The sequence below is a fragment of the Schistocerca gregaria genome, chromosome 3 (assembly GCF_023897955.1).
Source record: "Schistocerca gregaria isolate iqSchGreg1 chromosome 3, iqSchGreg1.2, whole genome shotgun sequence".
In the NCBI taxonomy this organism is placed as follows: Eukaryota; Metazoa; Arthropoda; class Insecta; order Orthoptera; family Acrididae; genus Schistocerca; species Schistocerca gregaria.
This window is the reverse complement of record NC_064922.1, coordinates 48,776,119-48,792,743: the sequence shown is the minus strand read 5'-3', so window position 1 is coordinate 48,792,743 and position 16,625 is coordinate 48,776,119.

The following is a 16,625-nucleotide window of genomic DNA, read 5'->3' as shown; positions in this document are numbered from 1 at the left end:
AGGATTGAATAAAACAGTCACCATGCGCACTTTCCTCCATGGGAGTAATATCTCAAATAGTCTACGCTTTGATCGTTTCCTAGAGGACCAGTAGTAGCTTCCGATGCACATCTGGCGGCATTCTGTAATCTGTGGAACTTCAAAGTGTTGATGATACACAGAAATTGCATCGGGATTGAATACAACAGTCACCATGCGCACTTTCCTCCATGGGAGTAATGTCTCAAACAGTCTACGCTTTGATCGTTCCCTGCAAGACCAGCAGTAGTTTCCGATGCACATCTGGAGGCATTCTGTAATCTGTGGACCTTTAAAGTGTTGATGAAACACAGGAAGTGCATCGGGATTGAATACAACTGTCACCATGCGCAATTTCCTCCATGGGAGTATTGTCTCAAACAGTTTACGCTTTGATCGTTCCCTGGAAGACCAGTAGTAGTTTCCGACGCACATCTGGGGCCATTGTGTAATGTGTGGACTATCAGAGAGTTGATGAAACACATAAATTGCTTCAGGATTGAATACAACAGTCACCAAGCGCACTTTCCTCCATGGGAGTAATGTCACAAACAGTCTACGCTTTGATCGTTCCCTGGAAGGCCAGTAGTAGTTTCCGAGACACATCTGGAGGCATTGTGTGATCTGTGGACTATCAGAGTGTTGATGAAACACAGAAGTTGCATCGGGATTGAATACAACAGTCACCATGCGCACTTTCCTCCATGGGAGTAATGTCTCAAACAGTTTACGCTTTGATCGTTCTGTGCAAGACCAGTAGTAGTTTCCGATGTACATCTGTGGGCATTCTGTAATGTGTGGACTATCAGAGTGTTGATGAAACACAGAAACTGCATCAGGGTGAATAAAACAGTCACCATGCGCACTTTCCTCCATGGGAGTAATGTCTCAAACAGTCTACGCTTTGATCGTTCCCAGCAAGGCCAGTAGTAGTTTCCGATGCACATCTGGTGGCATTCTGTAATCTGTGGACCTTCAAAGTGTTGATGAAAGACAGGAATTGCATCGGGATTGATTACAACAGTCACCATGCGCACTTTCCTGCATGGGAGTAATGTCTCAAACTGTTTACGCTTAGATCGTTCCCTGCAAGACCAGTAGTAGTTTCCGATGCACATCTGGGGACATTCTGTAATGTGTTGACTATCAGAGTGTTGATGAATCACAGAAATTGCATCAGTGTTGAATCCAACAGGCACCATGCGCACTTCCCTCCATGGGAGTAATGTCTTAAACAGTTTACGCTTTGATCGTTCACTGGAAGACCAGTAGTAGTTTCCGATGCACTTCTGTGGGCATTCTGTAATGTGTGGACTATCAGAGTGTTGATGAAACACTGAAATTGCATCGGGATTGAATACAACAGTCACCATGCGCACTTTCCTCCATAGGAGTAATGTCTCAAACAGTCTACGCTTTGATCGTTCCCTGCAAGATCAGTAGTAGTTTCCGATGCACATCTGGCATCATTCTGTAATCTGTGGACTATCAGAGTGTTGATGAAACACAGAAATTGCATCGGGATTGAATACAACAGTCACCATGCCTACTTTAGTCCATGGGAGTAATGTCTCAAACAGTTTACGATTTGATCGTTACCTGGGAGACCAGTAGTAGTTTCCGATGCACATCTGTTGGCATTCTGTTATGTGTGGATTATCAGAGTGTTGATGAAACACAGAAACTGCATCGGGAATGAATACAACAGTCACCATGCCCACTTTCCTCCATGGATGTAATGTCTCAAACAGTCTACGCTTTGATCGTTCCCTACAAGACAAGTAGTAGTTTCCGATGCACATCTGGAGGCATTCTGTAATCTGTGGACGTTCAAAGTGTTGATGAAACACAGAAATTGCATCGGGATTGAATACAACAGTCACCATGCGCACTTTCCTCCATGGGAGTAATGTCTCAAACAGTCTACGCTTTGATCTTTCCCTGGAAGACCAGTAGAAGTTTCCGATGTACATCTGGAGGCATTCCGTAATCTGTGGACTATCAGAGTGTTGATGAAACACAGAAATTGAATCGGGATTGAATACAACAGTCACCATGCGCACTTTCCTCCATGGGAGTAATGTCTCAAACAGTCTACGCTTTGATCTTTCACTGGAAGACCAGTAGTGGTTTCCGATGCACATATTCTGACATTCTGTAATGTGTGGATTATCAGAGTGTTTATGAACCACAGAAATTGCATCAGGATTGAATACAACAGTCACCATGCGCACTTTCCTCCATGGGAGTAATGTCTGAAACAGTGTACGCTTTGATCGTTCTGTGCAAGACCAGTAGTAGTTTCCGATGTACATCTGTGAGCATTCTGTAATGTGTGGACTATCAGAGTGTTGATGAAACACTTAAACTGCATCAGGGTGAATAAAACAGTCACCATGCGTACTTTCCTCCATGGGAGTAATGTCTCAAACAGTCTACGCTTTGATCGTTCCCAGCAAGGCCAGTAGTAGTTTCCGATGCACATCTGGAGGCATTCTGTAATCTGTGGACTTTCAAAGTGTTGATGAAAGACAGGAATTGCATCGGGATTGAATACAACAGTCACCATGCGCAATTTCCTCCATGGGAGTAATGTCACAAACAGTCTACGCTTTGATCGTTCCCTGGAAGGCCAGTAGTAGTTTCCGATGCACATCTGGAGGCATTCTGTAATCTGTGGACTATCAGAGTGTTGATGAATCACAGAAATTGCATCGGGATTGAATACAACAGTCACCATGCGCACTTTCCTCCATGGGAGTAATGTCTCAAACAGTTTAAGCTTTGATCGTTCCCTGGAAGACCAGTAGTAGTTTCCGATGCACTTCTGTGGGCATTCTGTAATGTGTGGACTATCAGAGTGTTGATGAAACACAGAAATTGCATCGGGATTGAATACAACAGTCACCATGTGCACTTTCCTCTATGGGAGTAATGTCTCAAACAGTTTACGCTTTGATCGTTCCCTGGAAGACTAGTAGTAGTTTCCGTTGCTCATATGCGAGCATTCTGTAATGTGTGGACTATCAGTGTGTTGATGAAACACAGATATTGCATCAGGATTGAATAAAACAGTCACCATGCGCACTTTCCTCCATGGGAGTAATATCTCAAATAGTCTACGCTTTGATCGTTTCCTAGAGGACCAGTAGTAACTTCCGATGCACATCTGGCGGCATTCTGTAATCTGTGGAACTTCAAAGTGTTGATGATACACAGAAATTGCATCGGGATTGAATACAACAGTCACCATGCGCACTTTCCTCCATGGGAGTAATGTCTCAAACAGTCTACGCTTTGATCGTTCCCTGCAAGACCAGCAGTAGTTTCCGATGCACATCTGGAGGCATTCTGTAATCTGTGGACCTTTAAAGTGTTGATGAAACACAGGAAGTGCATCGGGATTGAATACAACTGTCACCATGCGCAATTTCCTCCATGGGAGTATTGTCTCAAACAGTTTACGCTTTGATCGTTCCCTGGAAGACCAGTAGTAGTTTCCGACGCACATCTGGGGCCATTGTGTAATGTGTGGACTATCAGAGAGTTGATGAAACACATAAATTGCTTCAGGATTGAATACAACAGTCACCAAGCGCACTTTCCTCCATGGGAGTAATGTCACAAACAGTCTACGCTTTGATCGTTCCCTGGAAGGCCAGTAGTAGTTTCCGAGACACATCTGGAGGCATTGTGTGATCTGTGGACTATCAGAGTGTTGATGAAACACAGAAGTTGCATCGGGATTGAATACAACAGTCACCATGCGCACTTTCCTCCATGGGAGTAATGTCTCAAACAGTCTACGCTTTGATCGCTCCCTGCAAGATCAGTAGTAGTTTCCGATGCACATCTGGGGGCATTCTGTAATCTGTGGACTATCAGAGTGTTGATGAAACACAGAAATTGCATCGGGATTGAATACAACAGTCACCATGTGCACTTTCCTCTATGGGAGTAATGTCTCAAACAGTTTACGCTTTGATCGTTCCCAGGAAGACCAGTAGTAGTTTCCGTTGCTCATCTCGGAGCATTCTGTAATGTGTGGACTATCAGAGTGTTGATGAAACACAGAAATTGCGTCGGGATTGAATACAACAGTCACCATGCGTACTTTCCTCCAAGGGAATAATGTCCCAAATAGGCTACGCTTTGACCGTTTCCTGGAGGACCAGTAGTATTGTCCGATGCACATCTGGAGGCATTCTGTAATCTGTGGAACTTCAAAGTGTTGATGAAACACAGAAATTGAATCGGGATTGAATACAACAGTCACCATGCGCACTTTCCTGCATGGAAGTAATGTCTCAAACAGTCTACGCTTTGTTCGTTCCCTGGAGGACAAGTAATAGTTTCCGATACACATCTGGTATCATTCTGTAATCTGTGGACCATCAGAGTGTTGATGAAACACAGAAATTGCTTCAGGATTGAATACAACAGTCACCATGTGCACTTTCCTCCATGGGAGTAATGTCTCAAACAGTTTACGCTTTGATCGCTCCCTGGAACACCAGTATAGTTTCCGATGCACATCTGGGGACATTCCGTAATGTGTTGACTATCAGAGTGTTGATGATTCACAGAAATTGCATCAGGATTAAATCCAACAGTCACCATGCGCACTTTCCTCCATGGGAGTAATGTCTCAAACAGTCTACGCTTTGATCGTTCCCAGCAAGACCAGTAGTAGTTTCCGATGCACATCTGGAGGCATTCTGTAATCTGTGGACTTTCAAAGTGTTGATGAAACACAGGAATTGCATCGGGAGTGAATACAACAGTCAAAATGTACAATTTCCTCCATGGGAGTAATGTCTCAAACAGTTTACGCTTTGATCGTTCCCTGGAAGACAAGTAGTAGTTTCCGAAGCACATCTGGGGCCATTCTGTAATGTGTGGACTATCCGAGTGTTGATGAAACACAGAAATTGCTTCAGGATTGAATACAACAGTCACCAAGCGCACTTTCCTCCATGGGAGTAATGTCACAAACAGCCTACGCTTTGATCGTTCCCTGGAAGGCCAGTAGTAGTTTCCGTGGCACATCTGGAGGCATTGTGTGATCTGTGGACTATCAGAGTATTGATGAAACACAGAAATTGGATCGGGATTGAATACAACAGTCACCATGCGCACTTCCCTCCATGGGAGTAATGTCTCAAACAGTCTACGCTTTGATCGTTCCCTGCAAGATCAGTAATAGTTTCCGATGCACATCTGGAGGCATTCTGTAATCTGTGGACTGTCAGAGTGTTGATAAAACACAGAAATTGCATCGGGATTGAATACAACAGTCACCATGCGCAATTTCCTCCATGGGAGTAATGTCACAAACAGTCTACGCTTTCATCGTTCCCTGGAAGGCCAGTAGTAGTTTCCGATGCACATCTGGAGGCATTCTGTAATCTGTGAACTATCAGAGTGTTGATGAAACACAGAAGTTGCATCGGGATTGAATACAACAGTCACCATGCGCACTTTCCTCCATGGGAGTAATGTCTCAGACAGTCTACGCTTTGATCGTTCCCTGCAAGACCAGCAGTAGTTTCCGATGCACATCTGGAGGCATTCTGTAATCTGTGGACCTTCAAAGTGTTGATGAAACACAGGAAGTGCATCGGGATTGAATACAACTGTCACCATGCGCAATTTCCTCCATGGGAGTATTGTCTCAAACAGTTTACGCTTTGATCGTTCCCTGGAAGACCAGTAGTAGTTTCCGACGCACATCTGGGGCCATTCTGTAATGTGTAGACTATCAGAGAGTTGATGAAACACATAAATTGCTTCAGGATTGAATACAACAGTCACCAAGCGCACTTTCCTCCATGGGAGTAATGTCACAAACAGTCTACGCTTTGATCGTTCCCTGGAAGGCCAGTAGTAGTTTCCGAGACACATCTGGAGGCATTGTGTGATCTGTGGACTATCAGAGTGTTGATGAAACACAGAAGTTGCATCGGGATTGAATACAACAGTCACCATGCGCACTTTCCTCCATGGGAGTAATGTCTCAAACAGTCTACGCTTTGATCGCTCCCTGCAAGATCAGTAGTAGTTTCCGATGCACATCTGGGGGCATTCTGTAATCTGTGGACTATCAGAGTGTTGATGAAACACAGAAATTGCATCGGGATTGAATACAACAGTCACCATGTGCACTTTCCTCTATGGGAGTAATGTCTCAAACAGTTTACGCTTTGATCGTTCCCTGGAGGACAAGTAATAGTTTCCGATACACATCTGGTATCATTCTGTAATCTGTGGACCATCAGAGTGTTGATGAAACACAGAAATTGCTTCAGGATTGAATACAACAGTCACCATGTGCACTTTCCTCCATGGGAGTAATGTCTCAAACAGTTTACGCTTTGATCGCTCCCTGGAAGACCAGTATAGTTTCCGATGCACATCTGGGGACATTCCGTAATGTGTTGACTATCAGAGTGTTGATGATTCAAAGAAATTGCATCAGGATTAAATCCAACAGTCACCATGCGCACTTTCCTCCATGGGAGTAATGTCTCAAACAGTCTACGCTTTGATCGTTCCCAGCAAGACCAGTAGTAGTTTCCGATGCACATCTGGAGGCATTCTGTAATCTGTGGACTTTCAAAGTGTTGATGAAACACAGGAATTGCATCGGGAGTGAATACAACAGTCAAAATGTACAATTTCCTCCATGGGAGTAATGTCTCAAACAGTTTACGCTTTGATCGTGCCCTGGAAGACAAGTAGTAGTTTCCGAAGCACATCTGGGGCCATTCTGTAATGTGTGGACTATCCGAGTGTTGATGAAACACAGAAATTGCTTCAGGATTGAATACAACAGTCACCAAGCGCACTTTCCTCCATGGGAGTAATGTCACAAACAGCCTACGCTTTGATCGTTCCCTGGAAGGCCAGTAGTAGTTTCCGTGGCACATCTGGAGGCATTGTGTGATCTGTGGACTATCAGAGTATTGATGAAACACAGAAATTGGATCGGGATTGAATACAACAGTCACCATGCGCAATTCCCTCCATGGGAGTAATGTCTCAAACAGTCTACGCTTTGATCGTTCCCTGCAAGATCAGTAATAGTTTCCGATGCACATCTGGAGGCATTCTGTAATCTGTGGACTGTCAGAGTGTTGATAAAACACAGAAATTGCATCGGGATTGAATACAACAGTCACCATGCGCAATTTCCTCCATGGGAGTAATGTCACAAACAGTCTACGGTTTCATCGTTCCCTGGAAGGCCAGTAGTAGTTTCCGATGCACATCTGGAGGCATTCTGTAATCTGTGGACTATCAGAGTGTTGATGAATCACAGAAATTGCATCGGGATTGAATACAACAGTCACCATGCGCACTTTCCTCCATGGGAGTAATGTCTCAAACAGTTTAAGCTTTGATCGTTCCCTGGAAGACCAGTAGTAGTTTCCGATGCACCTCTGTGGGCATTCTGTAATGTGTGGACTATCAGAGTGTTGATGAAACACAGAAATTGCATCGGGATTGAATACAACAGTCACCATGTGCACTTTCCTCTATGGGAGTAATGTCTCAAACAGTTTACGCTTTGATCGTTCCCTGGAAGACTAGTAGTAGTTTCCGTTGCTCATCTGCGAGCATTCTGTAATGTGTGGACTATCAGTGTGTTGATGAAACACAGATATTGCATCAGGATTGAATAAAACAGTCACCATGCGCACTTTCCTCCATGGGAGTAATATCTCAAATAGTCTACGCTTTGATCGTTTCCTAGAGGACCAGTAGTAGCTTCCGATGCACATCTGGCGGCATTCTGTAATCTGTGGAACTTCAAAGTGTTGATGATACACAGAAATTGCATCGGGATTGAATACAACAGTCACCATGCGCACTTTCCTCCATGGGAGTAATGTCTCAAACAGTCTACGCTTTGATCGTTCCCTGCAAGACCAGCAGTAGTTTCCGATGCACATCTGGAGGCATTCTGTAATCTGTGGACCTTCAAAGTGTTGATGAAACACAGGAAGTGCATCGGGATTGAATACAACTGTCACCATGCGCAATTTCCTCCATGGGAGTATTGTCTCAAACAGTATATGCTTTGATCGTTCCCTGGAAGACCAGTAGTAGTTTCCGACGCACATCTGGGGCCATTCTGTAATGTGTGGACTATCAGAGAGTTGATGAAACACATAAATTGCTTCAGGATTGAATACAACAGTCACCAAGCGCACTTTCCTCCATGGGAGTAATGTCACAAACAGTCTACGCTTTGATCGTTCCCTGGAAGGCCAGTAGTAGTTTCCGAGAAGCATCTGGAGGCATTGTGTGATCTGTGGACTATCAGAGTGTTGATGAAACACAGAAGTTGCATCGGGATTGAATACAACAGTCACCATGCGCACTTTCCTCCATGGGAGTAATGTCTCAAACAGTCTACGCTTTGATCGCTCCCTGCAAGATCAGTAGTAGTTTCCGATGCACATCTGGGGGCATTCTGTAATCTGTGGACTATCAGAGTGTTGATGAAACACAGAAATTGCATCGGGATTGAATACAACAGTCACCATGTGCACTTTCCTCTATGGGAGTAATGTCTCAAACAGTTTACGCTTTGATCGTTCCCTGGAAGACCAGTAGTAGTTTCCGTTGCTCATCTCGGAGCATTCTGTAATGTGTGGACTATCAGAGTGTTGATGAAACACAGAAATTGCGTCGGGATTGAATACAACAGTCACCATGCGTACTTTCCTCCAAGGGAATAATGTCCCAAATAGGCTACGCTTTGACCGTTTCCTGGAGGACCAGTAGTATTGTCCGATTCACATCTGGAGGCATTCTGTAATCTGTGGAACTTCAAAGTGTTGATGAAACACAGAAATTGAATCGGGATTGAATACAACAGTCACCATGCGCACTTTCCTCCATGGAAATAATGTCTCAAACAGGCTACGCTTTGTTCGTTCCCTGGAGGACAAGTAATAGTTTCCGATACACATCTGGTATCATTCTGTAATCTGTGGACCGTCAGAGTGTTGATGAAACACAGAAATTGCTTCAGGATTGAATACAACAGTCACCATGTGCACTTTCCTCCATGGGAGTAATGTCTCAAACAGTTTACGCTTTGATCGCTCCCTGGAAGACCAGTATAGTTTCCGATGCACATCTGGGGACATTCCGTAATGTGTTGACTATCAGAGTGTTGATGATTCACAGAAATTGCATCAGGATTAAATCCAACAGTCACCATGCGCACTTTCCTCCATGGGAGTAATGTCTCAAACAGTCTACGCTTTGATCGTTCCCAGCAAGACCAGTAGTAGTTTCCGATGCACATCTGGAGGCATTCTGTAATCTGTGGACCTTCAAAGTGTTGATGAAACACAGGAATTGCATCGGGAGTGAATACAACAGTCAAAATGTACAATTTCCTCCATGGGAGTAATGTCTCAAACAGTTTACGCTTTGATCGTTCCCTGGAAGACAAGTAGTAGTTTCCGAAGCACATCTGGGGCCATTCTGTAATGTGTGGACTATCCGAGTGTTGATGAAACACAGAAATTGCTTCAGGATTGAATACAACCGTCACCAAGCGCACTTTCCTCCATGGGAGTAATGTCACAAACAGCCTACGCTTTGATCGTTCCCTGGAAGGCCAGTAGTAGTTTCCGAGGCACATCTGGAGGCATTGTGTGATCTGTGGACCATCAGAGTATTGATGAAACACAGACATTGGATCGGGATAGAATACAACAGTCACCATGCGCACTTCCCTCCATGGGAGTAATGTCTCAAACAGTCTACGCTTTGATCGTTCCCTGCAAGATCAGTAATAGTTTCCGATGCACATCTGGAGGCATTCTGTAATCTGTGGACTGTCAGAGTGTTGATAAAACACAGAAATTCCATCGGGATTGAATACAACAGTCACCATGTGCCCTTTCCTCTATGGGAGTAATGTCTCAAACAGTTTACGCATTGATCGTTCCCTGGAAGACCAGTAGTAGTTTCCGTTGCTCATCTCGGAGCATTTTGTAATGTGTGGACTATCAGAGTGTTGATGAAACACAGAAATTGCGTCGGGATTGAATACAACAGTCACCATGCGCACTTTCCTCCATGGGAGTAATGTCTCAAATAGGCTACGCTTTGATCGTTTCCTGGAGGACCAGTAGTATTGTCCGATGCACATCTGGAGGCATTCTGTAATCTGTGGAACTTCAAGATGTTGATGAAACACAGAAATTGCATCGGGATTGAATACAACAGTCACCATGCGCACTTTCCTCCATGGGAGTAATGTCTCAAACAGTCTACGCTTTGATCGTTCCCTGGAGGACAAGTAATAGTTTCCGATACACATCTGGTATCATTCTGTAATCTGTGGACTATCAGAGTGTTGATGAAACAGAGAAATTGCTTCAGGATTGAATACAACTGTAACCATGCGCACTTTCCTCGATGGGAGTAGTGTCACAAACAGTCTACGCTTTGTACCTTCCCTGGAAGGTGAGTAGTAGTTTCCGAGGCACATCTGTAGGCATTCTGTTATCTGTGGACTATCAGAGTGTTGATGAAACACAGAAATTGCATCGGGATTGAATACAACAGTCACCATGCGCACTTTAATATATGGGAGTAATGTCTCATACAGTTTACGCTTTGATCGGTCCTTGGAAGACCAGTACTAGTTTCCGATGCACATCTGGAGGCATTCTGTAATCTGTGGACTATCAGAGTGTTGATGAAACAGAGAAACTGCATCGGGATAGAATAAAACAGTCACCATGCGCACATTCCTCCATGGTTGTAATGTCTCAAACTGTCTACGCTTTGATCGTTCCCTGCAAGACCAGTAGTAGTTTCCGAGGCACATCTGGAGGCACTCTGTGATCTGTGGACTATCAGAGTGTTGATGAAACACAGAAATTGCATCGGGATTGAATACAACAGTCACCATGCGCACTTTCCTCAATGGGAGTAATGTCTCAAACAGTCTACGCTTTGATCTTTCCTGGAAGACCAGTAGTAGTTTCCGATGCACATCTGGAGGCATTCCGTAATCTGTGGACTATCAGAATGTTGATGAAACACAGAAATTGAATCGGGATTGAATACAACAGCCACCATGCGCACTTTCCTCCATGGGAGTAATGTCTCAAACATTCTACGCTTTGATCTAACCCTGGAAGACCAGTAGTGGTTTCCGATGCACATATTCTGACATTCTGTAATGTGTGGACTATCAGAGTGTTTATGAACCACAGAAATTGCATCAGGATTGAATACAACAGTCACCATGCGCACTTTCCTCCATGGGAGTAATGTCTCAAACAGTTTACGCTTTGAGCGTTCTGTGCAAGACCAGTAGTAGTTTCCGATGTACATCTGTGGGCATTCTGTAATGTGTGGACTATCAGTGTTGATGAAACACAGAAACTGCATCAGGGTGAATAAAACAGTCACCATGCGCACTTTCCTCCATGGGAGTAATGTCTCAAACAGTCTACGCTTTGATCGTTCCCAGCAAGGCCAGTAGTAGTTTCCGATGCACACCTGGAGGCATTCTGTAATCTGTGGACCTTCAAAGTGTTGATGAAAGACAGGAATTGCATCGGGATTGAATACAACAGTCACCATGCGCAATTACCTCCATTGGAGTAAGGTCACAAACAGTCTACGCTTTGGTCGTTCCCTGGAAGACCAGTAGTAGTTTCCGTTGCTCATCTGGGAGCATTCTGTAATGTGTGGACTATCAGAGTGTTGATGAAACACAGATATTGCATCAGGATTTAATACAACAGTCAAATGCGCACTTTCCTCCATGGGAGTAATGTCTCAAACATTTTACACTTTGATCGTTCCCTGGAAGACCAGTAGTAGTTTCCGATGCACATCTGGGGGCATTCTGTAATGTGTGGACTATCAGAGTGTTGATGAAACACAGAAATTGCATCGGGATTGAATACAGCAGTCACCATGCGCACTTTCCTATATGGGAGTAATGTCTCAAATAGTCTACGCTTTGATCGTTTCGTGGAGGACCAGTGGTATTGTCCGATGCACATCTGGAGGCATTCTGTAATCTGTGGAACTTCAAAGTGTTGATGAAACACAGAAATTGCATCGGGATTGAATACAACAGTCACCATGCGCACTTTCCTCCATGGGAGTAATGTCTCAAACAGTCTACGCTTTGATCGTTCCCTGGAAGACATGCAGTAGTTTCCGATGCACATCTGGTATCATTCTGTAATCTGTGGACTATCAGAGTGTTGATGAAACACAGAATTTGCATCGGGATTGAATACAACAGTCACCATGCGCACTTTCCTCCATGGGAGTAATGTCTCAAACAGTTTACGCTTTGATCATTCCCTAAAAGTTCAGTGGTAGTTTTTGATGCACATTTGGGGCATTCAGTAATGTGGGGACTATCAGAGTGTTGATGAAACACAAAAATAGCATCAGGATTGAATACAACAGACACCATGAGCACTTTCCTCCATGGCAGTAATGTCTCAAACAGTTTACGCTTTGATCGTTCCCTGCAAGACCAGTAGTAGTTTCCGATGCACATCTGGAGGCAATCTGTAATCTGTGGACCTTCAAAGTGTTGATGAAACACAGGAATTGCATCGGGATTGAATACAACAGTCACCATGCGCAATTTCCTCCATGGGAGTAATGTCTCAAACAGTTTACGCTTTGATCGTTCCCTGCAAGACCAGTAGTAGTTTCCGATGCACATCTGGGGACATGCTGTAATGTGTTGACTATCAGAGTGTTGATGAATCACAGAAATTGCATCAGGATTGAATCCAACAGTCACCATGCGCACTTCCCTCCATGGGTGTAATGTCTCAAACAGTTTACGCTTTGATCGTTCCCTGCAAGACCAGTAGTAGTTTCCAACGCACATCTGTGGGCATTCTGTAATGTGTGGACTATCAGAGTGCTGATGAAACACAGAAACTGCAGCGGGATCGAATACAACAGTCACCATGCGCACTTTCCTCCATGGGAATAATATCTCAAACAGTTTACGCTTTGATCGTTCCCTGGAAGACCAGTAGTAGTTTCCGATGCACATCTGTGGGCATTCTGTAATGTGTGGACTATCAGAGTGTTGATGAAACACAGAAATTGCATCGGGATTGAATACAACAGTCACCATGCGCACTTTCCTCCATGGTTGTAATGTCTCAAACAGTCTACGCTTTGATCGTTCCCTGCAAGACCAGTAGTAGATTCCGATGCACATCTGGAGGCATTCTGTAATCTTCAGACTATCAGAGTGTTAATGAAACACAGAAATTGCATCGAGATTGAATACAACAGTCACCATGTGCACTTTCCTCCATGGGAGTAATATCTCAAACAGTTTACGCTTTGATCGTTCCCTGGAAGACCAGTAGTAGTTTCCGTTGCTCATCTGGGAGCATTCTGTAATGTGTGGACTATCAGAGTGTTGATGAAACACAGAAATTTCATCAGGAATGAATACAACAGTCACCATGCGCACTTTCCTCCATGGTAGTAATGTCTCATACAGTTTACGCTTTGATCGTTCCCTGGAAGACCAGTAGTAGTTTCTGACGCACATCTGGGGCCATCCTGTAATGTGTGGACTATCAGAGTGTTGATGAAACACAGAAATTGCATCGGGATTGAATAGAACAGTCACCATGCGCACTTTCCTCCATTGGAGTAATGTCTCAAACAGTCTACGCTTTGATCGTTTCCTGCAAGACCAGTAGTAGTTTCCGATGCACATCTTCTGACATTCTGTAATGTGTGGACTATCAGAGTGTTGAGGAAACACAGAAATTGCATCGGGATTGAATACAACAGTGACCATGCGCACTTTCCTCCATGGGAGTAATATCTCAAACAGTTTATGCTTTGATCGTTCCCTGCAAGACCAGTAGTAGTTTCCGATGCACATCTGGGGACATTCTGTAATGTGTTGACTATCAGAGTGTTGATGAATCACAGAAATTGCATCAGGATTGAATCCAACAGTCACCATGCGCACTTCCCTCCATGGGTGTAATGTCTCAAACAGTTTTCGCTTTGATCGTTCCCTGCAAGACCAGTAGTAGTTTCCGATGCACATCTGTGGGCATTCTGTAATGTGTGGACTATCAGAGTGCTGATGAAACACAGAAACTGCAGCGGGATTGAATACAACAGTCACCATGCGCACTTTCCTTCATGGGAGTAATGTCTCAAACAGTCTACGATTTGATCGTTCCCTGCAAGACTAGTAGTAGTTTCCGATGCACATCTGGAGGCATTCTGTAATCTGTGGACCTTCAAAGTGTTGATGAAACACAGAAATTGCATCGGGATTGAATACAACAGTCACCATGCGCACTTTCCTCCATGGGAATAATATCTCAAACAGTTTACGCTTTGATCGTTCCCTGGAAGACCAGTAGTAGTTTCCGATGCACGTCTGTGGGCATTCTGTAATGTGTGGACTATCAGAATGTTGATGAAACACAGAAATTGCATCGGGATTGAATACAACAGTCACCATGCGCACTCTCCTCCATGGTTGTAATGTCTCAAACAGTCTACGCTTTGATCGCTCCCTGCAAGATCAGTAGTAGTTTCCGATGCACATCTGGGGGCATTCTGTAATCTGTGGACTATCAGAGTGTTGATGAAACACAGAAATTGCATCGGGATTGAATACAACAGTCACCATGTGCACTTTCCTCTATGGGAGTAATGTCTCAAACAGTTTACGCTTTGATCGTTCCCTGGAAGACCAGTAGTAGTTTCCGTTGCTCATCTCGGAGCATTCTGTAATGTGTGGACTATCAGAGTGTTGATGAAACACAGAAATTGCGTCGGGATTGAATACAACAGTCACCATGCGTACTTTCCTCCAAGGGAATAATGTCCCAAATAGGCTACGCTTTGACCGTTTCCTGGAGGACCAGTAGTATTGTCCGATGCACATCTGGAGGCATTCTGTAATCTGTGGAACTTCAAAGTGTTGATGAAACACAGAAATTGAATCGGGATTGAATACAACAGTCACCATGCGCACTTTCCTCCATGGAAGTAATGTCTCAAACAGGCTACGCTTTGTTCGTTCCCTGGAGGACAAGTAATAGTTTCCGATACACATCTGGTATCATTCTGTAATCTGTGGACCGTCAGAGTGTTGATGAAACACAGAAATTGCTTCAGGATTAAATACAACAGTCACCATGTGCACTTTCCTCCATGGGAGTAATGTCTCAAACAGTTTACGCTTTGATCGCTCCCTGGAAGACCAGTATAGTTTCCGATGCACATCTGGGGACATTCCGTAATGTGTTGACTATCAGAGTGTTGATGATTCACAGAAATTGCATCAGGATTAAATCCAACAGTCACCATGCGCACTTTCCTCCATGGGAGTAATGTCTCAAACAGTCTACGCTTTGATCGTTCCCAGCAAGACCAGTAGTAGTTTCCGATGCACATCTGGAGGCATTCTGTAATCTGTGGACCTTCAAAGTGTTGATGAAACACAGGAATTGCATCGGGAGTGAATACAACAGTCAAAATGTACAATTTCCTCCATGGGAGTAATGTCTCAAACAGTGTACGCTTTGATCGTTCCCTGGAAGACAAGTAGTAGTTTCCGAAGCACATCTGGGGCCATTCTGTAATGTGTGGACTATCCGAGTGTTGATGAAACACAGAAATTGCTTCAGGATTGAATACAACCGTCACCAAGCGCACTTTCCTCCATGGGAGTAATGTCACAAACAGCCTACGCTTTGATCGTTCCCTGGAAGGCCAGTAGTAGTTTCCGAGGCACATCTGGAGGCATTGTGTGATCTGTGGACCATCAGAGTATTGATGAAACACAGACATTGGATCGGGATAGAATACAACAGTCACCATGCGCACTTCCCTCCATGGGAGTAATGTCTCAAACAGTCTACGCTTTGATCGTTCCCTGCAAGATCAGTAATAGTTTCCGATGCACATCTGGAGGCATTCTGTAATCTGTGGACTGTCAGAGTGTTGATAAAACACAGAAATTCCATCGGGATTGAATACAACAGTCACCATGTGCCCTTTCCTCTATGGGAGTAATGTCTCAAACAGTTTACGCATTGATCGTTCCCTGGAAGACCAGTAGTAGTTTCCGTTGCTCATCTCGGAGCATTTTGTAATGTGTGGACTATCAGAGTGTTGATGAAACACAGAAATTGCGTCGGGATTGAATACAACAGTCACCATGCGCACTTTCCTCCATGGGAGTAATGTCTCAAATAGGCTACGCTTTGATCGTTTCCTGGAGGACCAGTAGTATTGTCCGATGCACATCTGGAGGCATTCTGTAATCTGTGGAACTTCAAGGTGTTGATGAAACACAGAAATTGCATCGGGATTGAATACAACAGTCACCATGCGCACTTTCCTCCATGGGAGTAATGTCTCAAACAGTCTACGCTTTGATCGTTCCCTGGAGGACAAGTAATAGTTTCCGATACACATCTGGTATCATTCTGTAATCTGTGGACTATCAGAGTGTTGATGAAACAGAGAAATTGCTTCAGGATTGAATACAACTGTCACCATGCGCACTTTCCTCGATGGGAGTAGTG